Source organism: Trematomus bernacchii, unplaced genomic scaffold, assembly GCF_902827165.1.
Source record: "Trematomus bernacchii unplaced genomic scaffold, fTreBer1.1, whole genome shotgun sequence".
Taxonomy (NCBI): domain Eukaryota; kingdom Metazoa; phylum Chordata; class Actinopteri; order Perciformes; family Nototheniidae; genus Trematomus; species Trematomus bernacchii.
In genome coordinates this window covers 1250484-1263421 of record NW_022987710.1, presented here as the reverse complement: position 1 = coordinate 1263421, position 12938 = coordinate 1250484, and positions in this window count along the sequence as shown.

Here is a 12938-nt window from a genome sequence, read left to right as displayed (position 1 = left end):
AGCAGTGAGCAGCAGAGGTGGGGAGAGGCGGGGCTATGGCTTCATCTATCGGGAAATTATCGTATAGAGGCGATTACACGGAGCCGTTTGACCCCCAGAGCGTTTCGTTTGCAAATCTATCCACCTTGGGACCCGTTATCGTTTGTGGGGTCCGTTTCTATCATTTTGTTACGGCCTCGTGTAAATGAAAGGGCTATACGCAAGACAAACTCTGCGGATACAACCCGTTTCGTTCTCGTGTAAAGGGGGTCTGAGTTTCTGAGTTCGTAACAGAACGAACTGACCATTATGGACTCAGCCGACCCAAGAACGCTTCACGCCGCCCTGTCAGCACAGGGCGTGAAGATTTTCCACCACGATGAACAGTTGGGCTTCGTCAACCAGGGAATAAAAGAGCTGGTAGGACGCCAGGCCGAGTTTCAGGAAGTTGTCTGCACAGATGAGTCAATTCTTCACTCACCTACAGACTGCTCCTCCGGTGACGTCATCCACAGCTGGCGTTTTCCTTGTCGAGAATCGTGCTGACACAGTCAACCCGAACCAGGCTGTTTCTTCCTCTTTACGGCTGGCTCTTCCGGAGAGATTTTCCGGAGACTCCATGAACTGCAGAGCCTTTTTGGTACAGTGCGATCTGCACTTCCAACACCACCCAGGAGCCTTTTCGTCAGACCATGGTAAAGTGGCATTTATCGTGTCTCACTTAGCGGGAAGAGCTGCAGCCTGGGCTACTGCAGAATGGTCTAGAGCAGCGGTTTTCAAAGTGTGAGGCGCGCCTCCCTGGGGGGGCGCCAGAGAGCTTCAGGGGAGGCGCAGCATGAGAAAAAAAAGTAACGAGAACAAGATGAGTAAAGTGTCACTTGCCACACTTTTGGCTGTCTGTGGAGACCGAGTTCCCCCACCTCGCCAAAAAGGTTGTAAAAGTGCTCATTCCCTTCACCTCCACCTACCGGTGTGAGTGCGGGTTTTCCGCATTGACTTTGATCAAAAGCAAGTACCGGTCAAGGCTGCAGCCAGAGGATGATCTGCGTTTATTCCTGTCTACATTGCATCCCCGCCAGAGTCCTGCACGGGTCTGATTTTCAAGACCCGCTCACGCCCCGCACCTGCAACGTGCAATACCGAACCCGCCCCGCCACCCGCACATATTGCCAATTAGTTCCGCAAACCGACCCGACCCGTCGGCACAAGATCCGCAAACCGACCCGAACCCGCATATCCTAGGAGCAGTGAAAACATGCAATTATTAACACACGCAGTTGCGTATTTGGCTCAAAAAGCGTGGGATGTTGGTTATTTTCTCCATGACACCAAAAGCCTCCCAGACGTTGGATTTCGCTCTTGAGGAAGAGTTATTTACAATGCTGTATTCTCCGCTAGAGCTTCACCTCAGCCATTTCGAATGTGGCGTGCTCAGCAGCAGATTGATGCGGTGCAGAGGTTATGATTATGCGCGGTCCCGTGGGGAGAGGTCTGAGGAATCTTATCACCCGCGAATCACTTTTTTTGCGGGTCACCCGTCAGGTACCGACCCAATGCAGGACTCTGATCCCCGCAGGACTCTGATCCCCGCATCATCCGCCTGTGCGCATCAAAGACGCAGACTCATTGTTCCCAGCACTAAAGTAGGGGTGAGTGTAATAAGGAGGCAAAGTTGATGTTCAGTGTGTTGCCGGGAGCATATCATTGGATTCATCCACGATGTTGAAAATGTAAAAAATGTTTAAAACACATATTTAAAACATAAAGATAAAAAGGTTTTAAAAAGTTATTTTTTAATGTTTTTAGGAGGTGATGCTACTCAGCCAATCAAATCGGTGCAGTCAGTGAGTCAGCACGATAGATTCAAACACACAGAGACGAGACAAGAAGAGAGAAACAGTTGGAGTAACTTCAAATGGCGTGCTCAAAAAAGAGAAAGGTAGACAGCGAAAACAGAGCATTTAATGACATTTGCTCTTACTGGACCTCTTTGAAATGCAATTGAATACCCCTGCATTATAGCAACAACAACAATAATAATAATAATAATAATAGCAATAATAATTGGGAGGGGGGGCGCGGCTGTTCTCATGTTCTCTGAGGGGAGGCTCACCTTCCCAGACTTTGAAAACCCCTGGTCTAGAGACACTGAGTTATGTTACTCACTAGCCGATTTTATAGACACTATGAGTCGCATTTTTGACCACTCGTCACCTGCTACAGAGGCCAGCAGAAGACTTTTTCAAATGCGTCAGCTCAACCGCACAGCGGCAGCGGACAGCGGGTGGAATGTTCCGGCTCTTCGTGACGCTTTCATGACTGGACTTTCATAGCCAATAAAAGACCAGCTGGCTCCACTGGAGGTGCCCCGGGATCTGGAATCTCTCATTGCTGTGGCCATCCGGATCGATAACCGTCTTCGGGAAAGAGAGGGTTATTCTCGGAGGGTCGCGCCGCCAGGAGGGGATTTCCAGCCCGTGGAATCGGACCGTCGGAGGACAGCGCTTCCGGTTAACTCAGGCGAACCCATGCAGTTGGGTAGAACCAGGCTTACTCTGGAGGAGAGGCAGCGCCGTTTACGGGAGGGCTGCTGTTTCTACTGCGGTCAGCTGGATCACCAACTTGCTTCATGTCCGGGAAAAGATCGAGCTTACCAGTCAAAAGGAGGGCGCTGGTGAGCAAGTTTCCCACATACTTCCCTCCTCGACCTGTTACTCAGGTAAACATTTTGATAAACAATCAGACCATTGACCAGGGTGTGTTAATAGACTCAGAGGCTGACGAAAGTCTTATGGACTGGGGCATAGTCAAACAGCTAAAAATAAAGACTGTTCCGCTATCTCACCCTATTAACGCCAGTGCCTTAGACGGCCGTCTGTTGTTCACAGTTACCCACTGCACTGAGCCTATTCAGATCACTGTGAATAAGGACCATACAGAGAGTATGCAGTTTCATATTTTTGAGTCGGCTCAGCACCCGGTTATTTTGGGGTTTCCATGGCTGAAGACACACAATCCTCACATTGACTGGCGCTCGGGGAAAATTAAGGAATGGGGAGAGGATTGTATTAGCAGGTGTAAACTTTCACAACCTGTCAATGCACCAACAGACTCTAGTAGGATCATTATAGATCACACTGACTATCCTGATCTACAGAAGGTACCTCCCTGTTACCATGATTTAAAAGAAGCATTTAACAAGTCAAAAGCTTTGTCGCTACCTCCTCACCGAGATTTTGACTGCCCCATTGATCTCCTACCGGGAGCCCCCATTCCCAAGTGGAGACATTATTCTATTTCGAGACCTGAGAGAGCAGCAATGGACGACTACATCTCCTCTTCACTCAAGTCAGGGATTATCCGTCCTTCATCTTCTTCAGCCGGAGCGGGGTTTTTCTTCGTGGGAAAGAAAGACGGGTCTCTGAGACCTTGCATAGACTACAGTCCACTAAATGACATTACGGTGAAAAACCGCTATCCTCTGGCACTCATGACATCTGCTTTTGAACTGCTTCAGACTGCCAAGATATTCACCAAGTTAGATTTAAGAAATGCATATCACTTGGTTAGAATAAGGAAGGGGGATGAGTGGAAGACAGGATTCAATACTCAGAGTGGTCACTATGAGTATCTAGTAATGCCTTTTGGACTATGCAATGCAACGGCTGTGTTTCAAGCTTTTGTGAATGAGGTTCTGCGGGAGTTTTTGAATATTTCTGTGTTCGTGTATCTGGATGATATTCTGATTTTCTCCCCAGACGCAAAATCCCATGTTAACCATGTCTGTCAGGTTCTGCAGAAACTGCTTGAGAATCAGTTATATGTCAAGGCAGAACAATTTGAGTTTCAAGCAGAAGAGGTGTCTTTCTTAGGATACATAATCTCACCCAATCATATGCAGATGGATCCTGCTAAAATCAGTGCAGTTTCCCAGTGGCCCACATCAGACTCCAGGAAGAAGGTTCAGCAGTTTCTAGGTTTTGCTAACTTCTATAGAAAGTTTATTAGGAACTTCAGTTCTGTTGCTGCCCCTCTGCATGTGCTTACTTCTCCTAAGGTTCCTTTCAAGTGGACTCCCCAGGCGGACTCCGCTTTCCAGCGACTCAGGGAGAGATTCACATCAGCGCCCATACTCACCATTCCAGATCCCCAGCGCCAATTTGTGGTCGAGGTGGATGCTTCCAATGAGGGAATTGGAGGAGTATTGTCTCAGCGATCAGCAGAAGACAACAAGATGCATCCATGTGCTTACCTGTCGCGGAAGTTGACAACGGCAGAGAGGAATTACGATGTGGGAAATAAGGAACTGTTAGCCGTAAAAGCTGCCCTCGAGGAATGGAGACACTGGCTAGAGGGAGCAGAGCAGCCGTTTTTAGTCTGGACAGATCACAAGAATTTGGAGTACATAAGAAAGGCTAAACGCCTCAACTCCCGTCAGGCCAGGTGGACACTATCTTTTAGTAGGTTCAACTTCACTCTCTCTTTTCGTCCCGGATCCCAGAATCAAAAACCTGATGCTTTGTCTCGTCTTTAGGATCCAGAACCACTTGCTATAGAGCCCAAGACCATCCTTCCACTTAACCGTATGGTCGGAGCTTTTTCCTGGCAGGTAGAGTCGGACGTAAAACAGGCGAATGTCATGAATCCAGCACCTAGCGAGTGTCCAAACAATCTGCTGTTTGTTCCTGTGTCTCTTCACTCCAGGGTCATCCACTGGGCTCACTCGTCTGTGCTTTCGTGCCATCCGGGAGTAACAAGGACAATGTTCAGAATTAAACAGCGTTTCTGGTGGCCATGAAGAAGGATGTGGCAGAGTATGTAGCGGCTTGTCCGGTGTGTGCGTGTAATAAGACCTCGTCTCAGGTCAAGATGGGCTTGCTCCAGCCGTTGCCGATTCCCCAACGTCCTTGGTCACACATATCAATGGACTTCGTGACAGGACTTCCCTCATCCAGAGCAGAGTTGGGTGTAACGCGTTACTGTAATAATATTACTTTTGTCGGTAACGGAGTAGTGTAACGCGTTACTTTTATAATTCAGTAATCACACTACAGTTACTAACATTGCCCCGACACGCGTTACTTCGTTACTTTTATAAAATCAGTCATAATCACACTGACAGACAAGAGGGGTTTCCGCCGCAGGTTTATATGTACGTAATCTGCGCGACTTGCGCGTCCACATCTCCGCGTGCAGTGCTGCATAAACATGGCTGAGTCAGCGATAACTTTCGAGGGGTGGAGGTATGCCCATTATTTTGAGTTCGTCCGAAGAATAGACAGGAATGTGACGGTGAGGTGCAAACTGTGTCCAGGCCAGAAGCTGTTATCCACTGCTGTAAACACCACGTCAAACCTCAACAAACACCTGCAAAGAACACATGCTAAGGTGAAGCTAATAGCTAAGGACCGGACCCCCGAACCCAGAGTGAGGATGTTGTGAGTGCGCCGCCGCCGACTCCGAAGCAGCAAAAATTAGAATTTGGAGGACCGGTAACCAAAGCAGAGATGGACAGGCTTGTAGCATCCTTCATAGTAGAGGAAATGTTGCCCATTTGCACAGTGGAATCACCATCCCATCGTTCAGAGATATACTGCGCAAAATACAGATAGCAGGAGACAGAGGACAGCCATGGTCAGAGCTATCTGGATCAGTCTTATGCGACAATGGAAACTGAACTAAAGAGAACATTTGAAACTTTAGCAGTCTGCGTGATCTGCCTGTAGGGAGGGGCGGGCCGGCCCTGCGAGTAAAGTAACGAGTAAAGTAACGAGTAAAGTAACGAGTAAAGTAACGAGTTACTTTATGTAGAGAGTAACGAAGTAGTGTAATATATTACTTTTTTTTTAAGTAATATGTAATATGTAATATATTACTTTTTTTTTAGTAACGACCCCATCTCTGATCCAGAGGCAAGACTACGGTCCTAACAGTGGTGGATCGATTCTCTAAGATGGCCCATTTCATCCCATTGACCAAGCTTCCCTCTGCCAAAGGCACCGCAGAGGTCATGATGAACCATGTATTTAGGATCCATGGATTCCCTAATGACATTGTTTCCGACAGGGGTCCACAATTCATTTCCACTTTTTGGAAAGAGTTTTGTCGACTCATAGGCGCCACCGTCAGCTTGTCATCAGGATATCACCCTCAGTCAAATGGACAGTCGGAGCGTCTGAACCAGGAACTGGAGACTACACTACGTTGTCTCGTCTCCCGGAACCAGACCACCTGGAGTGACCACCTCACATGGGTCGAGACACACAGAACAATGGGGGCTATCCACCCTTATCCACAATGTAAAGTAATTCACACAGCCTCTTCCCTCTCTCTGTGAGGAGCAGCAGGTTCAGCTTTCAGAACAAAGTAACACAAAACTAAAATAGCATTAATTTTTTTAAATATGTCGTGTAGTAATACATTTATTTATTTTTCTTCTCAAGAGAGTACCAGAATGTGTATTTTATGTTAGTATTTAAAAAAATCTCCTGGGGGAGAATCCGCCCAGACCCCCCTGCAGGGGTTGGGTTTTCAGCATGTCAACAATTTCACTTGTGGGGAAATTGCAGGATTGGCTCCAGGTCGCCCTTTTTATTTACTACAAGACAAATGTGCCTTTTTATTTCATACAGTTCAATTTGGATTGAGAGAGACAGGGAAATCATCTAAACCTCACGCGTGGCATTTCACTGTCGGGGGGAGCGTGTATGTAATTACATTGCAAATACTGACTTGAGCCCCACCACTGTATGGGTTAGCCCTACCATAGATTACCCAACAAAAATACTCTGGAGCCGCAACTGCCGACCCGTATTGCGCATGTGAGGCCTCCTCCAAACAGCATTATAACCAGACTGTATCATTAAAACTATAAGTACCAGTTCTAGATCCTTGACTTTAGACAAACAATTGAAAAGACAAAATGTATTTAAAGACCCATCTTTATTTGAATGTGCCTCTTAACCTGAGATATTAGTTATACAGTAATAATATTGACAATCTAAAAAAACTGAGCAACTCAACAGTCAACTTTATATTTCTTATTGTCTAAAGCATTTATTATTTTCATTTTTCCCCTCTCATATTCAGTGTGGAGTGTGGACGGATTGAGACAGCGTGGTGTCCAGAGAGCTGCAGAGACTTCAGGGCGAAACCTCTGTCTGTTGGTTTGGAGAGGACTGAGGGTCTTTCCTCTGCGAGGAGGACCAGGCCTGATGGAGAAGCCCATGCTGGGCATAGCTGATACCAACTGCACAGGCCTAGTCTGTCACTTTATTTGACTAAATGTGTTTACTTATACATTTAATAGGTTTACACCTTCTGTCCATATGTGCTTTTTTATTTAAAACATGTTTGATTAACTTTTGGTTCACATTTCAATAAATTGAATTTGTATTTGCACTCCTTTTGTCCATTATTCTTACTGAAAATGTTAGATTACACATTCACATCTGACTGAAGATTGGCCCCATTTATTTGTGACGTTGCAAACTCTGCGGTACAAGGCACAAGTGATGTGAAGCTCATAAAGTGAGGCAAATAGAATTAATCAGCTGATGGAGTGTAGATGTGGAAATAGGTGCATCCGATCAGCTGACTTTGTTTTCACAATAAAAGTAGTTTCTTAGTGAATGTCCTGTACTGGTCTTAAAATCTCATAACATCAGCTTTTAATTTTCCTCTTGGATGTTCTTCTTGACCCTCAGAGAAGGAGAAAATGTTGAGTCGTGTCTTTCAGGCATGTCCTTTCCTAACACAAATTACAGGAAACATAAAACATATTATTATTGTGTTATTTATGAAAGCGGTGTGTTTGTGTGTTTAGGGGCTGTAGATATAATTATTTTATATGTTTTGTATGTTTTTTTTTTTATTTCAACAGTGAGCTACAAAGACAATCAGATTATGAATGAACAGTATGAAATGCATCAACATTGAAATATATTTTATTATCAAAATAATATTGAACTGTTATCAAAACGTAGTGCAACTGTAGAAGCTTGCTCTGTTGTCTCACTGAAATAATTACTTTTAACACGTTTTTTACAGACAATATTGAGAGATAAATAGTAGCAGTTCTCACTATGTGTTAAATAGCTTTGCTTTCAATACATTAAATTAGAAAGCTGACAAGTCATATTGCTTGTTAACATCTAAATGTAACCTTTTGCATGGAAAAAACCCTCAACTTAACTGATGTGTAGGTGATCTAGTATTTAGTATTGTTTAATGGAATGTATATCAGTGTATTAAAGTCAATACTTCATTTATTTAAACCAATATCTTTCTTGATCCTTTGTACAGTATGAAAAAAGAGTCTTTGTACCTGTGCTGAAGTTCACTGCTGTGAGGAGTCCAGTTCTGTCTCTCACTCTCTGGTCCAGCCTGTCTGCATCACCTGGACACTTTAAACAAACAGATATATATGTAAAGAACCATGTGTACAAACAATATAACTTATTCTCTTCTGTTGAACATGTTGGATTGTGTATTGTCCGAGTCAGGGTCCTTTTTATTTTACTGTAACTTTGGAAGTTGTGTTACCAATGCTTACTATTTATTTGATACCAATTTGGTAATACAATTAATAAAAAACAACAAGGTTTGGGTTCGTTCTTCAGATATGACTGACGTTAACGTGTAAGCTCAATAATGAACTCCAGCTCAACCAACCATATTGTAATATCTAAGTAATCATCTTGAAATATGACATTAATAATTGTAATATACACACATCTTATTGTGAGGTTGATTTCACATACACTACTTCAACGTTAGCTTGTCTACATACTTGAGCATAGCCAATTTAAATTAACCTTAGCGATGCATAAAGTTCCTACCTACATAATAAAATATATCTCTAAGTTACAAGGATGACCTTATTTTATTAACCTCAAACAGAAGCCGTTTGTTCTACAGTATTATCCCACTTAACGCTTAACACTTGTCTATTTCGTTTTAACCTTTATATATACGGTCTATGGTTTTAACTTGGAGACTACGATTAGCATCGTTAGCACCGATGTAGCTACCACTCGCTTACACGCTAACACATTCATTACGTAGCTGATTAAAATCATAAACACAGAAATAAAGTACTTGAATTTCACTTACCGCAAAACCGCATTCATGCACCGTCTGTTTTAACCGCAGAGCGTGTCACAATAGTCCGATATATAAGCATGAAGAACAAACAAACACGGCCGGGGTCAAGTTGTGTTCCCTGGATGAACTGAGCAGGCAGAGTCCCTGTAGCTTCACGGAGCAGGCAGCTAGCAGAGAGACAAGAAGCTAACAGCAGCAGTCACTTGACAGAGCTGTCACTCAATGTGACCACGCCCTAATTTATGCAAACACTTTAAGACCTAATATAGATAAAAGGGTCGCGTTAGAAAACAATTCGCTCACAGATTCATAATCATGAAGGTGGAATCTAACTATATCTATAATAATATTTATTGGATCCATGGGTAGAAACATGTTTTTTTAGGCTGTAAAATTGGACATTTTAACATGGGGGTCTATGGAAATTGCTCCTTTCTGCAGTCAGCGCCTATCGGCCGTATTGGCGTCCCGGCTCTTCCCCAGAGTTTGCCGCTTGGGTTCATGACATCCTATTTAAATCACGGAAGTGATGCGCCTCCGTCTTTTCCACATTCCCTTTGCTGGGGAGACGGCGGCGAAACTCCGCCCGCCGCTCCCCACGTAAGTATCGTGTAATATAGTTAAATGTATGTTTAAATAATTGTAGACTCACAAGCGTGCACTCATGGTCGCGCTACAGAAGAGTAGTATGAAGCTGCAGCGTCGGAGGCTGCAGTCTCAGGACCGCACTCCTGGGACCGCACTCCCAGGACCCTAGTTGTTTTGCAACATCGCCACCTAGTGAGCAGGAGACATGAATATGAACGACAACGCAGAGAGTGTGAGTAGTGTGAAGTGCTTTTAAAGTTTTATTTGTTTAACATTAATAACAATTCCGGTGTCTTGAAATGAAGTGTGATTGGCTAACATTAACTATGATAGTCTTAAGGCAATACAAACAAACATCTGTTCACTTATGATAGCTTCTAACAGTATTAAAGGCACTAAAAACAATTATTCGTGAGCTATAGCTTTCGGCAAAAGCATTATTAGCAAAAGCATTAGCTTCGTTAGCATATTTGATTATTTGTTTAATGAAACTGTAGCGTGATTTTGGCAAGCCCAACTAGGTGTCCTACATTAATTGTTGATTTAATCACTAATTACAGTAAGAGTGTGAGTAATGTGAATCATGTTGTTTGTTTAAAGTTAACAACTATTCTGGTGTATTCAATTGGACAGCAATACAAGCAACACGTGCTAAATGTCATCTGTTAGCCTATGATGACTCACTGCAAAACCAACTGATAGCCTTTTTGTTTATTTGTTTAATGAAACCGTATGTTATGGTTATGTTATTTAGCAGAGGCTTTTATCCAAAGTGACTCACAAAAAACATAAAATAACCATAATTAACATTAGAATATCAATACAAATAGTTACAATGAAAATGAAAATTGTAAATAAGCCATCTGTATGTAAAAAACCACCTGTATGTAAATTGTAAATAAGCCATCTGTATGTCAAATATGTCTTATATGTCTTAAATGATATGATGAATTGGAAATGGGGGACCCTGATGTAAACAAGACGAAAGTCTTTCTCTGGTCTGCATCCCCTTAACAATTGTATGTTTTGAGCTGTACTTTACTGTACCCAATATACAAGCTGTTAATACACTTTTCAATCAATCAATCAATACATAGTCAGTTACATTACTTATTATATTTTTAACAGGGTAATTAGTCATCTGTAACCTACTACATTTAAAAAAAGTAAACTTCCCAACCCTGATCATTAATTATAGTCAGCTAATTAATTAAACTTCAGAGGATGACAAAAGCATGTCAATATGATCTGTCTGTCCGCTACATTAAATCAGCAGTAGCCTAAGTTCTGTCTTCAGTGTAAATGCTTCTTTAATAGTCATTGTATTACTATTTGAATTCATTGTAAATCATCTTAACTGTGCTGACTGCCTGTTTACTGTTTATCAGACAGTCTCATCATTTTGACATGTTTTGTAATATTGCATGAGGTGTTTTAGTCAGTTATTATGTCGGCCTATTCTGTAGGTTAGAATATTATGAAGTTGATTGACTAAGAGTAAGGTCAGCTAAATTAAGGAAGGTTTTGTTATTTTTCTGTCTGAATTGTAATTTTCTTATGACATTCTACTTCAGGTGTCGTCAACTGGAATATCTTCACAGAGGGACACAAACAGGAATTTAAGAAGGCCTACCAAATGTCCAGGTGCTTTCAGTGTGACAACCTGTATAAGGACGTTGGCACAGGCTACCGGGGAAGTGGACGGCGAGGAATATTACAGGGTTTTTACTCAGAAGAGGGCTTCCCGGGGTACTGCAGCTGGAGCTGTTTTCTGGTGGTTGAGGGAACAGCAGACCCCGCCTCACCCCAGTGAACAATCCACAGTGTGGAAATTGTGCCCAATAAATACAAATGTATTCTGCACTGAAATGCCTCTCGTCAAATTGCATGTTTATCTTTTGCAGCCTGGTGCATAAACACACTAACAGTTGTTTTTGAGTAATCTAGCACCTCTTCAAAGACACATTTGATTTGATTTATTTCGAACGTGTAATACAATAAAAAAATATATATATAATAATAATGAAATGAAACAAGAGAATTATGATACTGTAGAAACATAAGCAGTATCAAATTGATTCAAAGGAGTTTACACTTATTTAACCCCACCCCTTCTCCCAAAAACTAAATTAACAGTTTTGTTTTCTTTTAACAAAATATACATCTAAATGTATGTCTACATACAATATACATTTACAATTATAAATAGATTATATCATTATTACTACAACATATATATATATATTTATGTTGTATGTCAAATTTGATAAGACAAATATAAAAGACTATCTTTTTACATCTGACATACAAAATACATTTGTTATTAAAAAACAAAAACATATTAACAACAACTTGTTGTTAATAATAATTTAATTTCAGTAAGAAAAACATATTTTCATGCATTTTTAGATGGTTAATAACAAGCATTACAATGTCTAAAGAGACTCGCTGTGTATGAGACTCAATACTCGCTGGTTGTACTTTTGCGGTCATCCAATCCGCTAGGTGGCGATGTTGCAAAACAACTAGGGTCCTGAGAGTGCGGTCCTGATAGTGCAGCCTCCGACGCTGCAGCTTCATACAGAAAGGGAGGGGAAAAAGGGACGTTTTAGTGATGATTTAACCTTATTTATTGACGAACGGAAGAGAGCAGGAAATGTTTGGTGTGTGTGATGTGTGTGTGCGGTGTGTGTGAGTCGCCGCTGCGGCTGTCAGTGGCGGAGTCAGTCACTCTGTGATAGAGATGGCAAATCCGGATCATTTTACGGACTCAGGGTCTTCTGAGTCAGTCATTGAAGAGATCCGGATCATACGAGTCATTTGAGTCATATGAGTCAGCATGACCAAGACCGTAGAAATCCTATTGGTGAAACCGAAAAGTTGTTGCATTTCACGAGCATATTATTATTCCATATATTTTGAATATATATATATATTTGTATATATATATATATATATATATATATATATAATATCTGCATGTATATTTTCTATTTCGACATGTATATTTTATATTTTATTTTTATTTCTATTCTTGTATATTTTGTAGTTTTGTTTTATTGTAAAATGCCTTTTATGCTGCTGTAACAACAACAATTTCCCAATTTGGGATCAATAAAGTACTATCTATCTATCTATTAAACTGACGTTATATTAACCTCCGCTACACAGTGTATTTTGCTTTAATAAAAAATGTTGATCACAAAAAAAAGGGTTATTTTGCGATTTGGCAAATCTGAGTCTGCTGTTGACTCGTGCATGAGGAC